Here is a 14,603-nt window from a genome sequence, read left to right as displayed (position 1 = left end):
TACCAAGGGAATATTTTATGCAAATATGGGCTCAATAAAGGACAGAAATGGTATGGACCTAACAGAAGCAGAAGATATTAAGAAGAGGTGGCAAGAATACACAGAAGAACTGTACAAAAAAAGATCTTCATGACCCAGATAATCAAGATGGTGTGATCACTCACCTAGAGCCAGACATCCTGGAATGTGAAGTCAAGTGGGCCTTAGAAAGCATCACTACGAACAATGCTAGTGGAGGTGATGGAATTCCAGTTGAGCTATTTCAAATCCTGAAAGATGATGCTGTGAAAGTGCTGCACTCAATATGCCAGCAAATTTGGAAAACTCAGCAGTGGCCACAGGACTGGAAAAGGTCAGTTTTCATCCCAATCCCAAAGAAAGGCAATGCCAAAGAATGCTTAAACTACCGCACAATTGCACTCATCTCACACGCTCGTAAAGTAATGCTCCAAATTCTCCAAGCCAGGCTTCAGCAATATGTGAACCGTGAACTTCCAGCTGTTCAAGCTGGGTTTGGAAAAGGCAGAGGAACCAGAGATTAAGTTGCCAACATCTGCTGGATCATTGAAAAAGCAAGAGAGTTCCAGAAAAACATCTATTTCTGCTTTATTGACTATGCCAAAGCCTTTGATTGTGTGGATCACAATAAACTGTGGAAAATTCTTAAAGAGATGGGAATACCAGACCACCTGACCTGCCTCTTGAGAAATCTGTATGCAAGTCAGGAAGCAACAGTTAGAACTGGACATGGAACAACAGACTGGTACCAAATAGGAAAAGGAGTACGTCAAGGCTGTATATGGTCACCCTACTCATTTAACTTATATGCAGAGTACATCATGAGAAACGCTGGGCTGGATGAAGCACAAGCTGGAATCAGGATTGCTGGGAGAAATATCAATAACCTCAGATATGCAGATGACACCACCCTTGTGGCAGAAAGTGAAGAGGAGCTAAAAAGCCTCTTGATGAAAGTGAAAGAGGAGAGTGAAAAAGTTGGCTTAAAGCTCAATCTTCAGAAAACTAAGATCATGGTATCTGGTCCCCTCACTTCATGGCAAATAGATGGGGAAACAGTGGAAACAGTGAGAGACTTTATTTTTCTGGGCTCCAATATCACTGCAGATGGTGATTGCAGCCATGAAATTAAAAGATGCTTGCTCCTTGGAAGGAAAGTTATGACCAACCTAGACAGCACATTAAAAAGCAGAGACATTACTTTGGCAAGAGAGGTCCGTCTAGTCAAGGCTATGGTTTTTCCAGTGGTCACGTATGGATGTGAGAGTTGGACTATAAAGAAAGCTGAGCGCAGAAGAATTTATGGTTTTGAGCTGTGGTGTCAGAGAAGACTCCTGAGAGTCACTTGGACTGCAAGGAGATCCAACCAGTCCATCCTAAAGGAGATCAGTCCTGGGTGTTCATTGGAAGGTCTGATGTTAAAGCTGAAACTCCAATATTTTGGCCACCTGATGCAAAGAGCTGACTCATTTGAAAAGACCCTGATGCTGGGAAAGATTGAAGGCAGGAGGAGAAGGGGACAACAGAGGATGAGATGGTTGGATGGCATCACCAACTCGATGGACATTGGTTTGGGTAAACTCTGGGAGTTGGTGATGGACAGAGAGGCCTGGCATGCTGCGGTTCATGGAGTTGCAAAGTGTCGGACACAACTGAGCGACTGAACTGAAGCACTTCTAAGGTGCCATCTCACTTCTTCCTCACTAGGCCCTTTGAAGAAAACCCTGTCACCCCTGTGGGACCTTCAGTCAAGCTCTTTCTCTCAGAGACCCTCTCCCCTTCCCCCCAGCCCTGAGGGAAGTGCCCTGGACTCATGGTCTGGGACTGGATTTTCTGTGGATCCTGAAGAGATTTTCAGTTTGGCTCTTTCAGGGACTTTATGACAGATCCCTGTGTTTGGGCAGGAAAGAGGTGTCCTGCAGAATGCAGGGAGTAGGCAGGGTCCTGAGGGGATCCTCTTAGGCAGCACCGGTCCTGGGTGAGAGGCCACAAATGGGGTGAGAGTGTAACTGAGACCCTCTGAGTAGGGCTGTGGGAGGGGCTAAAGAGGCCCCTGGGTGGGAGGGGAAGCCTGGTGGAGGGTGAGGGGAGATGTGGGGATTTGGGGAGAGAGAGGACTTATGGAAGCTGTCACCAGGAAAGGGACTTTGGAAAATGACAGATGATTAGAGGGATGTAAGGGAGTTGTCATAGGCAAAGTGAGAGGAAGACCTCTCCTATTTCCAGAATTCAGGATCCCACAGTGGGTGCTGAGAGATGACAGAGAGGACAAGGTCCCCAGGGCTTGTTCTGTGGATCTGGGATTCACTCTAAACCTCCCGCTGGGCAGGATACAAAGTCACCATGACCAGAGGTGACCAGAGTGTGTTAGGTCCATTCTCAGGACCCAGACATGGGAAATCAACCTCAGAACCCCTCAGCTCTAAGGCAATCCCCACCCCTGGAATGAACTTGCATTCCTCAGGATGACATGCTGGTGAATGCAGATTGCAGGGACTTCAAGACTGGATGTCTCACTCTCTTGGGGTTGACTGAACAGAAACGCACTGCCACTGCCCACACAGAAGCCCAGAGGCGAAGATTTGGGGCTCTGTGTCCCGGTGCAGCCTGTGGGCAGTGGGGGAGAAGTGTGAAGGCTCAGAGCTAATGGGGTGTTGTTAGCTAGAGTAGTGTCCACTTAAAGAAAAGCATACAACAGAAGAGTTGTGAGTTTGAGTTGAATTCTGGGTCTTCTGGGGACTATAGCCTGCGACACAGTTACTCTGTCAGCTCTGAGGAAACTGCTCTGAGGAGGTAACAGAGAAGTCAATATGATTTTTGGCTGTGAAATACATGCAGTCAAGCGTGCATATTGGTAAAAGATTACTGTGAAACACAGAGATCAGATATCACAAGTAAATCATTTTCATGCTTTTCTGTGTGTGGGAAGATGCAAGAATCTGGGGTCCCTGAACCGTTTCCTGAGGTAGGCGTGTAACTAAATAAAGGCCAGCTTGTCCAAAGCACAGAGTGCTTCATCCTGTTTTTCATCCTGAATTCCTTCAGGATTCACTGTCATTCAGCAACCACAGAGGTTAGAATTTAACCCTGTAGAACTGGCTGTGAGTAATGCTGTTTGTCTTAGGGATCCTAAGTTTTCTGAGTCTACAGCTGGAATTTCTGAGCTGGCTGGGGTCTGTGTCCTCAGGTGTGATCCATTAGAGCTGTTTCGAGTGGGAGTCTAGGATGAGCAGTCTCTGAAGTGATTCCAGATATCTGTCCCAGGGCATGAAGTCTCTGAACTATTTAGGGGGTCTTTGTCAAGAGGGTTGGGCCTCTGAGCTGTTCATGAATCTGCATATAACAATAGTCTTAAGAGGAAGGTTGGATGGACCCCACTCTCATGGGTCTTAGAAGTCGACCTGTGATTTCACATTTGCTATCATTTCTACCATGCCTCCCTACAGAGATTAAAGCTTGGGGTGCCATCCTCAGAAAGGGTAAGTCATGTGCAGTTCACAGGAGCCCATGGTAATAACCCTGTTAAGAACAATACTTGCGGGTAATGCCCCGGAAGGCGGGGGACGTGGAAGAGGCTGAGGCCGGCGCTGAGGAGGCGAGTGCAGAGGAACGCGGCGCCGAGCGGGAGATGGAGGCCGGGCGGCTGCTGCCGGTGCTGCGCTCCTTGAACACGCGCGAGCCGTCCCAGGTCATCTTCTGCAACCGTAGCCCGCGCGTGGTGCTGCCCTGTGGCTCAACTTCAATGGCGAGCCGCAACCCTACCTGACGCTGCCCCCCGGCACGGGCCGCCGCATCCACAGCTACAGAGGTCACCTTTGGCTCTTCCCAGATGCTGGGACATCTGATGGGCTTCTAGTTAACCAAACTGAGCTATTTGTGCCATCTCTCAATGTTGATGGGCAGCCTGTTTCTGCCAACATCACACTGCCAGTGTACACCCTGAAAGAGTGGTGCCTCCAGGTTGTGAGAAGCCTAGTCAAGCCTGAGGATTACAGGAGACTGGACACTGTGTGATCCCTCTACGAAGATCTGGAAGACCACCCCAATGTGCAGAAGGATCTGCTGCGGCTGACACAGGAGCATATTGAAAACCAGCGGATGGCAGGGGAGACTGAAGATTTCTAATTGAAAGTTACACTCCTGGGTCTCAGCTTTTGACGGTCCTGACAGGTCTTGATCTAGAGCTGGGACTGGTCACCTTTTCTCGGCTTAAAAGTGTCTCATTCTTGGAGTGAAAATGCTCCATTGCTTAAAACAAAGTTAACTGACCTCACTACTAGGCATTGTGATGTTTAAGGGCAAATATCACAAAATGTAATAATTATGCCTGCCTCTTGTAGAAGTATTTATCAAGGAAAAGTAGTTGCATCTTTGCTTCCTAGTGAGTCAGGGAAGTTTTTGCGTAAGGACTTTGGTGGAAGTAATTACAGCGAGAATTGTAGCTTATTCTTGAGTTGTAAGGAAGCAGTGGCACCTGCTTTTCATTGTTGTGTTGTGGTTGGTGATGTGCCCACCTCTGCTCTGAGAGACGAAAATGTCCTTGGGGCAGGGGAAAATCTGTCTGCTCTTTGAGACCCTAGTGCCTCGCACATTATGAGCCTTCCATCTGTGTTAATTGAATGAACAAACCAGTAGTCCTTTGGTAGAAAGTGTTTAGAGGTTTTGACCCTTTTTTTGACGGGGGTGGGGGCTGATAGTGGGAACCTTAAAGTATATACAGTAAACAGATGTTTAAAAGGGAATCATTTTTATAGAAAGCAGTTTTTTCATAATTTTCTAAATTTTGACTTTTCTTAGTCCATTGTTGTCACAGGGCTGTTTTACTTCTGTTTCTAAGCCAGGATTAGCTTTCTACAATTCTTGTGGTGATAGCTTTTTGAAACTTGCTATCCACACAGGAGATAGGAGAAAATAGCCATTGCCTTGTTTAATCATAGTATTAAAGAGCTACTCTTGAAAAAAAAAAAAAAAAGAGCTACTCCTGTACTATAAATTGGTTTTTGCCAAGTGTGGGTATTCCTGTTCCTTTTTGTAAATCCATGACGTTTCTGTTTAATTCAGCAGTTTTTCATCAGGCAGGATCTGGTGACACTTTGCACCTGGCTAGAGGAGAAGACGGAGCCCTCTAGCCTCTGGGATGTTACAGGTAACACACTGTGGATTTAGAGAGTAGCCTGGAATGTTTTATAGTTTTGTACATGCCCAGATCCTTGCCTATAGGCTGGACTTAAATTCATTAATTTGAATTCAATACTTCTATCAGGCATCCTTTTTTAGTAGCTAATGGTTTAAAAAAAAAAAAAAGGGATCCGCCCCAGTAGAGAGAGTTTTGGAAGAGACAGAAAAATAAAAGGAAGAAAAGATCCAGGTAGATACATTGTTTAAATACAACCACTAACTTAACATTTTGAACTTTCAGCCTTTTTTTGGCTTGGTTTTACATAGTTGAGATCATACAGAATATACAGTTTTATATTCTACTTTCTCATTTAACTTTATAACTTAAAATATTTTTCCATGGTATTATAAGCTCTTCATACTCATGAGTGCAGCCTTCCTTTTATAAATAATGTGGGACTATTTCTTGCCATCCTTATTAAATCCTTCTGCTAACCTTTGAGCACGTTTCCTGTGCTCTGATATCAGAGTGAAGTGAATAAATCAAATGCCTTACAGTATTTCCACCTAATCATATTCTCCTCTTTCAACACTCAACAAATAAGGGGCTTTCAAAAAAAATCTGTTGTGTTATTCATTCAGTGACACACCTCTAATTTTTTATCTAATTTTTGTTGTTGAATTGTTGGGTGGAGAAGAAAATATGCTGGTATAGAAGGTAGCTGTATGATTTCAAAAGTAGGATAGTATGAGAGATTTAAGGAAGTCTATTGGTGCTGGATTAGTTCAATGTTGGTTTTATTATTTTTTTAACCTGCCATTGTGTCAAAATGTTCCTGTTAAAACTTACAATTTGAGTACTGTGCTTTTGTGTTGTCCAGAGAAAATCGAAAACCTGTAGCATGTATGTACTCATTTAAATCTTATGAATGTATTAAATGTATTGCTCTTGAGAGACTGTGAAAAAAAAAAAGAACAATACTTGCTGACATGAGTACCACCCATGATAGGGGTCCTGTGACAAAAACTGTGTACACACACTTATTCAGTGAATCTGCCCAACCCACAACAAGGAGGGCAGCATTTACAGAAGGGAGCCCAAGGCCCGGTGCAGGTGGAAGGTCTCAGCTCATGATGATGGGAGGAACCAGATGTAAGCTTGGGCTCCTTGGCGGAGGCAGGGAAGACTCAGCATGACCCTGGCCAGGTAGAGGGTAGGGGGGCGTTTACACAGGGCCACAAGGACCCTGTGACTGACTCACTGTCAGGATATGTCTCTGTGTCTCCCCATCACACATCCAACTTCTTACCTGATGTATGGAATGTAATCTTAATATTCCCTGGAGAGGTGGTGCTGAAAGTCACAGAGGTGAACCTCCAAGTAGGTGGGGAGAAACCTCACATTCGCCAATTTGCACAAGGCTCCACCACAAATGAAGAGATCCATGCCTCTCTTCCCCCATTAAAGCAGTCATTGGCACTGAGGGAAGGCTGGGCTGGACAAGTTCTGAGGGACCCTATATACAGATGAGCCTCACCAGGACTGGTACATGTCCTTATCATGATAGGCAGAGACCCCCGATGTGTGTTAAGGGAACATGATTAAGGCCCAGGCCATGGGCAACTGAGTCATTCCCTAGAGACAGTCCCTGGGGAGGGGCTTTTATTCTCCTATAGAGAAAATGTACTGTCCATCATCCAGTAGCAGGGCTGGGGGCCTGTAGGTGACTGCTAACTAAGTGGGGACAGTTTGCTGCCAGAAATAGTCTCTCTGTCCCTGTCTAATGCTCTATCTTTGTCTTTCTCCCTGCCATCTCTGTGCCTGTTATATCATCCCTCTTTGCCTTTGCAAGACTCAATGTGACCTCACTCACACCAAGAGGGTCCTGGGCTCTGTCTCTCCTGAGGGTATCTTCAGTTGACACGGATGTTCACTGGGAGCAGTAGGGGGGATTCTCCTTGAGGGTAGGGGATTCCAGGAAAGGCATGTTCAATTGCAGATGGCCTGTGGTTTTCCTGGGGTAAATCAGGAGCTCCTCAAAAATCATTGTGTGATCTGGGTCTCTGAGAGAAGCCTAGGGGTTCCTCTGGTAGGAAACCTCCGGTGGCTCAAGTCAAAGTCCCCCCTATGGCCAGAAAGCCCTATGGGACCTGACCCTCATTGGATCTCCTGGCTCTCCCTCCATCATGCTGTGACAGTCACATAGGCCTCCTCACTATTTTCATACACACTACACTGAGTTCCTGGAGACGGAAATGGCAACCCACTCCAGTATTCTTGCCTAGAGAATCCCCTGGACGGAGGAGCCTGGTGGGCTGCTATCCATGGGGTCGCACAGAGTTGAGCATGACTGAAGTGACTTAGCATGCATGCATGCATTGGAGAAGGAAATGGCAACCGACTCCAGAATTCTTCCCTGGAGAATCCCAGGGACAGAGGAGCCTGGTAGGCTGCCATCTATGTCCCTGTCTAATGCTCTATCTTTGTCTTTCTCCCGACTCTGCACAGAGTCGGACACGACTGAAGCAATTTAGCAGCAGCAGCAACACACTGAGTTCCACGCCCCAAGTTTTCAACTGGCCTTAACTCTGTCTGGGATAGTTTTCTTCCAGATAGGCATATCCTCTAGGCTGTTACTCAAATGTCACAATCTTAGAAAGAACTTCCCTGGCCACTCTTTCTAGATATCATCCCCTCTCTCTATTTCACTATCCCGGTTTAATGTTAATCACAGCAGTTATGAACACCTGAAAATTACTTATCTATTGGGGCTGTATGACCCCAACACAATGTAAGTTTCATGAAGCCGAAGTTGATTTTCTCTTTGCTAACACACATAGTTGTGCTTGACACAAACTGTGGAGAGAATGAATGAATGACGGAATGAATAAACAAATTTGAACTTGTTGAGAGAGGCATAGCTAGACAGGCTGAGGATTCTGCTAGGGAACATATTCAGGGATGACAAGATGGTGATAAATCTGTGGTCTTTATCTCATCTACACGGTATCCTTGGGTCCCCTTGGAGATGACCCCTTTCCTAACAGAATGGAATGTCCTGTTGTCCTTTTCAGTATTACTCACAGTCAAGGACAGAGGCCTTCCCCATGCCAGGCCTTCAGATCCCAGTCGGAAGCTTTCTCTCTCCTGCCCCTGGGGGGCCTGTGGCTGGCTTTCCCGATGAAACCGATTCTGTACTAAACAGGAAAACACAAACAAGCAAAGAGAAAATGTTTTCAATGCTTCCTGTTACGATAGTGGCCACTACAGAGAAGTAATCTTCAGTTTACGAAGACTTTTTTCTGGGTCCAAGATAGCAGCAATCGCTGGGGTTTTCATCCTAACTTTGCCTTTCCATCCTTGGAGAAACATCCTCTAATGGTCCACCGACATCTAGATTGGCTGTTTCTCAGTCTCACCACCACGGGGCGCGCGAGATAAAACACTTCTGTCCTGGGATGTACCATTGAGGGGTAGAGGTAAGACCACCCACTCTGGAAGGTACCATTGGGAGAGGGCGTGTAACAACACAGAGAGACCCTTTACAACGCGTCGGGCATCGACCACACTTACCAGCGGAGGCACTCGTGGCGCCATGGGTCCATCCTCATTCGCTCCATTCCGTCTCCCCGTGGCATTCGAGTCTGAGTGGACACCGGTATTAAGCTGCAACTTTCTTCGTCTCTTTTCCAACTCCACCCCTTCGTTTCTACATGGTTACATCCAGGGGGAACGGCTACCGAGCGAGATAGGCTGCCAGTTGGGGGTATGGCTTCAGGAAGCGTTCTGGGCATTGATTGGTCAACGCGTGCTTGCCGGAATTAGCTCATCCGGGGCGCCAATAGGCGCCGGAAGTCCCGTGAGTCCCTCCCTGCTTGGTCTCCTGCCCCGTTCCATTTGCCTGGCTGGCTGTTACAGGCACTGGGATGGCAGAGCTGGACCTGAGGGCCACGAGCGTGTGTGTACGCGTGCGCCTGCGTTGGCGTGCGCGGCTTTTCAGAGCATACAATTTTTCTCTGAGTTGTATTGCTTTTCCCGAAGGGGTCGAATAGCTGCCCTGGTTACTGGCAAGGTTTGGCGCTGTAGCTGGAGGAGCATGGTGACGGCGTTTCAGTCTTGTTTAGCTCTTGCTCAGTCTGGATGGTGTGGCAACACGCACGCTGTTTTGCACAAATGCATGCAATTCTTGTCCAAGGAGAGGTCTCTGAGTTTGGTGTCTCTCCCTGGAGAGTAAACTGTATCTGGCAGCTTGGGAATGCTACGTGTGACACACAGGTGCTGTTTGGGTACATTTGAGTCTTTGGGCGGAATAGGGAGTGATGGAATATTTGATCTGAGTGGATTTTGTGAGCCTAGCACAAAGCCTCTAGGATTCCGGGGTGTGCATTTTTGGAGCTTTCTGGCATTTCAGTCCCGGGGTGTGAGATCTCTTTGTAGGCGTGTGCACCCCAGATTGTGAGACCTCTGAGTTTTTGATTCTGGATCCTAAGTTGTGATGTCTCTGAGCTGCTTTAAGGATGGGTTTGTCTAAAGGTGTGAAGTCTCAGCTGCTTGGGGATCTGTGCACAGGGTGCAGGTTTACCATTTGTCTGGGGACTTTATGTAAAGATTATATGATGTTCTTGAGTTATTAAAGGTTCTCTTTCCGTTTAGGGTTTTTGTATTAGGTTGGAAAGTGTCCGAGTGGTTTGGGAGTCAGTCTCCATGGAGTGAAGTATCTGTGCAGTTCTCATTTGTTTCTGTCTTGAAGACTTTGGCCTGTTTGGAGGGTCTTTGTCACAGCGTGTATGGTGATGGTCTCAGTTGTGTTTGAGGGTCTGAGACGAGTTGTGTGCTCTTTGTGCAGAGATTCAGTGAGCTCTTTTTGGTGTCTCTGGGTATCTATCTGGGCTGTCTGGAGTCTCTGTGTCAGAAATAAAACCTCTTATGTTCTTGGCTGTGAGGTCTCTGTCCGGGAACTGAGGGTTTGGAAGCTGGCAGATATGATTCTGAGGCCTGAAACCTGACATGCTGACTGTGTGTTGCTGAGTATCAGTTGTCTCCTGGAATCTCAGGTTGTTCATAATTATTACAATGGGGCCAGTGCGTGTCTTGGAGGGTACCTGTGCATGTTAGCAATGTGTATAACGGGCCTGGCTCCAGACTATCCTTCAGCAAATGTTTTCTGAGCACCTGCCATATACCTGAGCACTGTTGGAGGAGTTTGTGACAGGACAGAACTGACAAAGTCTCTCCTTTGATAGACTTGCTGGTCAGTAAATAAATCGCGGGTGGCAGGCACTATGAAGAAAGATAATGCTAGATCAGGGGAAAGGGTATATGTAGGTATGATGTTATTATTTTATTCAAGGTAAGGAGGGAAAGTCTCCCTGAAAGATGGCAAGTAAGCAGAGATCTGGAGGAAGTGAGGGAGCAGGCCATGGGGTTATCTAAGGGAAGAGCATTCCAGGCAGAAGGAACAACAAATGCAACTGTCCTGGCATGGAAATCTACTTGGCGTGCTCGTAAATGTCAAGGAGTCCTGTGATGCACTGGGTTTGGCATGTAGCACTCATTGAAAGGGGTCTGGTTGCTGCTGTCTCTGTTTCTCCCACAATTTGTGATCATCCGCATTTCACAGATGAAGGCCTGAGGGCTCCAACGTGTGCCCTGCACCTTCTCTCCTACCTATCCCTGAAATTAGGAGTGAGACCTTCTGGTCCATCATGAGAGAGAGAGAGAGAGTTTCAGTGTCCCAGCTGCAGGGATGTCACACTGAATGTCAGCCAAGCAGCAGAGATCACTTATAATGTGGGAATCATGCCTCGTAACATTGGTACTCTTGATGGAGGGCAGGACTTAAGAAGGAAACAGGAACTGGGGCAAAGGACAGAGGCAGGAAGGGAAGTTGGAGGACAATGAGGAGAAAAAAAACAAAAAACAAAAAACGACTGGCTTCATCACATTGCTTGGGTTTGGCCCAGTTCACGTTGATTGGCTGACTGTATTATGACATAGTCACCTCTTCCTGTCCCTACCCTTTCTTTCCCTTCCCTTTTTTGTGCCTGAGCAAGTCAGTCCTAAAGCCGTTAGGTGTCGCCAGGCAAGGCATGTGTATGTGTAGAGGGGCATCCCTGCCTGGAGAGTCAGAGCCCAAGGTGGAAACAAGGATATACCTGGGTTTTGGGTGGGAAGGAGGCTAACTGCTTCATGGATTCAAGCTTGAGTGAGGTGTGGAAGTCAAGGACAAGTGATGGTTCTGCATAGATTGTGAGGAGGAATTTCCACTATGGAAGTGAAGTAAACTAGAACAAATCTAAGGAATTCTACTGGGATTAAAGGTCTCCATGCAAACTTCTTGTATTCGATAGGTGTGCATATGTGGCTAGACTTATATATAACTATAGATGTGTGTGTATGTGTTTGTGTGTGTGATTGTATACACACATATATTCCCAAGTTACTGGAAACAGCAACATTCCAATGGCAATAATTACACCAGTCCCCAGATCCTAGCTTCTGAACACCTTTCTCCACTAAATGATGGGTTCCCAGGCTGAGGAAGGAAAGGATAAATGAGCCTAGGTCACCTTGTCATGTCAGTAACAAGGGAAAGTTCAAGAATGATGTGGAGATGTCAGAGGGACACAGAATATAGCTTGAGGGCTCTCCCACTGGACACACTCAGGACTCTTATTTTTTCCACCTTTCTTGAGGTATTATTGACATATAACCTGTAAGTTTAAGATGCCAATGTGATGAGTTGATACACACATATTTGGCAAAACGATTACCACAGCAGGGTTGACACTCTATCCCCTCACATCATCCTTTTTAAAAATTGTTGAGGAAATAACATCTCAGATCTACCCTCTTAGCTTTCACTGTATTATACACTTTTGTTAATTATACTCACTATGCTATACATTGGATCCACGCAACTTACTCATCTCATACGTGGAAGTTTGTACCCTGTATTCAACATTTTCCCCAGGCCCTGGAAACCACCATTCTAAACTCTTAGAAATTTCTGTAAGTTTGACTTTTTTAGGTTCTGTATATAAGTGAGAACATAAAATATATGTCTTTCTCTCTTTCACTTTTTTCACTTAGCATAAAGCCTTTGAAGTCCATTCATGTTGTTGCAAAAGGCAGAATTTTCTTCTTTGTGACTGAATAATAGTCCATTGTATATATCACCACATTTTCTCTTTTCAAAGTAATTTATTTTAATTTGAGGGTAATTATGATATTGTGATGTTTTTGTCATACATCAACATGAATTGGCCATAGTGATTCACTTGTCCCCCCCATCCTGAACTCCCCTCCAACCTCCCTCCCCACCCTATCCCTCTGGGTTGTCCAAGAGTACTGGCTTTGGGTGCCCTGCTTCATGCATGGAGCTTAACACTGCTCATCTATTTTACTTAGGTCATGTACATTTTTCAATGGTATTCTCTCAAATCATCCCACCCACTCCTCCCACTGAGTCCCAGAGTCTGTTCTTTACATTTGTGTCTCCTTTGCTGCCCTGCATGTAGGGTCATTGGTACCATCTTTCTAAATTCCATATATAAGTGTTAATATACAGTATTTTTCTTTCTCTTTCTGACTTACTTCACTCTGTATCATAGGCTCCAGGTTCATCCACCTCATTAGAACTGACTCAAGTGCGTTCCTTTTTATACTTGAGTAATATTCCACTGTATACGTACCACAACTTCCTTATCCGTTCGTCTGCCAGTGGGCATCCAGGTCGTAGCTATTGTAAACAGTGCTGCAGTGAACATTGAGGTCTATGTGTCTGTTTCACTTCTGGTTTCCCCGAGATGTATGCCCAGCAGTGGGATTGCTGGGTCACATGGCAGGTCTATTACCAGTTTTTAAAGGAATCCCACACTGTTCTCTGTAGTGGCTATACCAGTTTGCATTCCCATCCAATGTGTAAGAGGGTTGCCCTTCCTCCACACCCTATCCAGCATTTGTTTGTAGGCTTTTTGATAGTGGCCATTCTGACTGGTGTCACCACGTTTTCTATATCCATTCATCCCTTCATAAACACATAGTTGCTTACAACTTTTGGTTGAAGCGGCAAAGTAAATTTCAGGTTAGTGTTACTGCTCCAATGTTGCATTTCAGAATAATTTGGCTATTCTAGTTCATTTGCCTTACCACAGAAATTTTATCATCAATTAGTCTATATGTATGAAAAAGTCCTGCTGGAATTTCTGACTGGAATTGTATGAAATTGATGGATGTGTATGGGGGCTACTGACATCCTAATTATTTTGAATTTCTCAACCCATGAACACACCATGTGCCCCCATTTTGTTATGTCTTATTTAAGGAACCACATTGCATTACCTTTTCTGCCATAGTTTTATCAAGTCTAATTCTTGTATATCAAATATTGAAGATCTGAATCTGATGACGATATGAAAATATTAGTTACTAGTCAGACGTTCATCAGTAATGCTTTATTTCTTCTGTAGTTTTTACATTGCCCGTTTATTGTGTTTCTTCTTTTTTCTGCTAATGTTCATGATTGTTTAATCCAAGGGTGATGTTATGGGTATTTTCTGGGGTAAATCGTGAGGAGATGTTCAGCTGTGTTTTGGGATGGAGACTCTGAGGACAGGGGCACAGGGGAGAGAGAGCAGAGTAGGGGTGGGGGAGGTGAAAATGTGGGGGCAGGGACAGGGGGCTACTAGTACAAGGGGAAACAGAAGTGAAGAGACACAAGAAGAAGAGCTCTCCTTCTGCACCGTGCGTAGCTCTCCGTACATACACGCATAATGAAGTCTTTGAGTACTCATAGCAACACAGTGAGGAAAGCATCTGTAATGCTATCATCCCTTTCGTCAGCTTAGGAGCAGAGACGCGTAGATGTTAATGGGTGAATGCATCTGCACAAAGTCACCTAGCTGGCAAGAGCTGAGTCAGATTGGTGCCTAGGCCAGAGAGAAACAGCCAGGTGTGGGATCTGACCCCAATCTGGAATACAGTGTAGTGTCTGGTGTACTCTGGATCAAAAGGCAGATCTACATGTCCATCCTCCTGAAACATTACTATGGATCTGAGTATGGATTGGACACAGTGTCTGCTAAGTGTGTGAAAGTCCATGGGGTGTCATGTCAACATGCACACATCACAGAGAACCAATCCTGGTCCATACCGAGGTCTAAACAGTGCTTCCTCTGACCAACATTAGTGGAGCACCCTCATCATTATGGAAAGTAGCATAACCATAGTATAATATAATGATACACAGACAGAGCAACAGATACAAGATCATGAAGACATTACCTCCCCCATCTCATCATTTTCTTAAATGCAGAGAACAAAACCTGGAAGGCAATAGACCACATACTAAGTTTTTCTCTCTTAAGTGTGACATTCTAGATAATTTCCAAACAACATTTTATTAGTATTGTAATTTGTTGTATCTTCATTGTTACATAGGCAGTTTTTCTATTATAATTGAAAA

The 14,603-nt window shown here is 45.4% G+C and overlaps 1 pseudogene; it reads left to right on the top strand.

Annotated features, from left to right (window-relative positions):
- The first annotated feature begins 3,562 nt into the window (after positions 1-3,562).
- LOC133051492 (von Hippel-Lindau disease tumor suppressor-like) lies at positions 3,563-4,143 on the top strand (annotated as a pseudogene).
- The last annotated feature ends 10,460 nt before the right edge of the window (positions 4,144-14,603 follow it).

Source organism: Dama dama, chromosome X, assembly GCF_033118175.1.
Source record: "Dama dama isolate Ldn47 chromosome X, ASM3311817v1, whole genome shotgun sequence".
Lineage (NCBI taxonomy): Eukaryota > Metazoa > Chordata > Mammalia > Artiodactyla > Cervidae > Dama > Dama dama.
The sequence above is the reverse complement of the archived record's forward strand: the minus strand, read 5'-3'. Positions and strand labels throughout refer to the sequence as shown.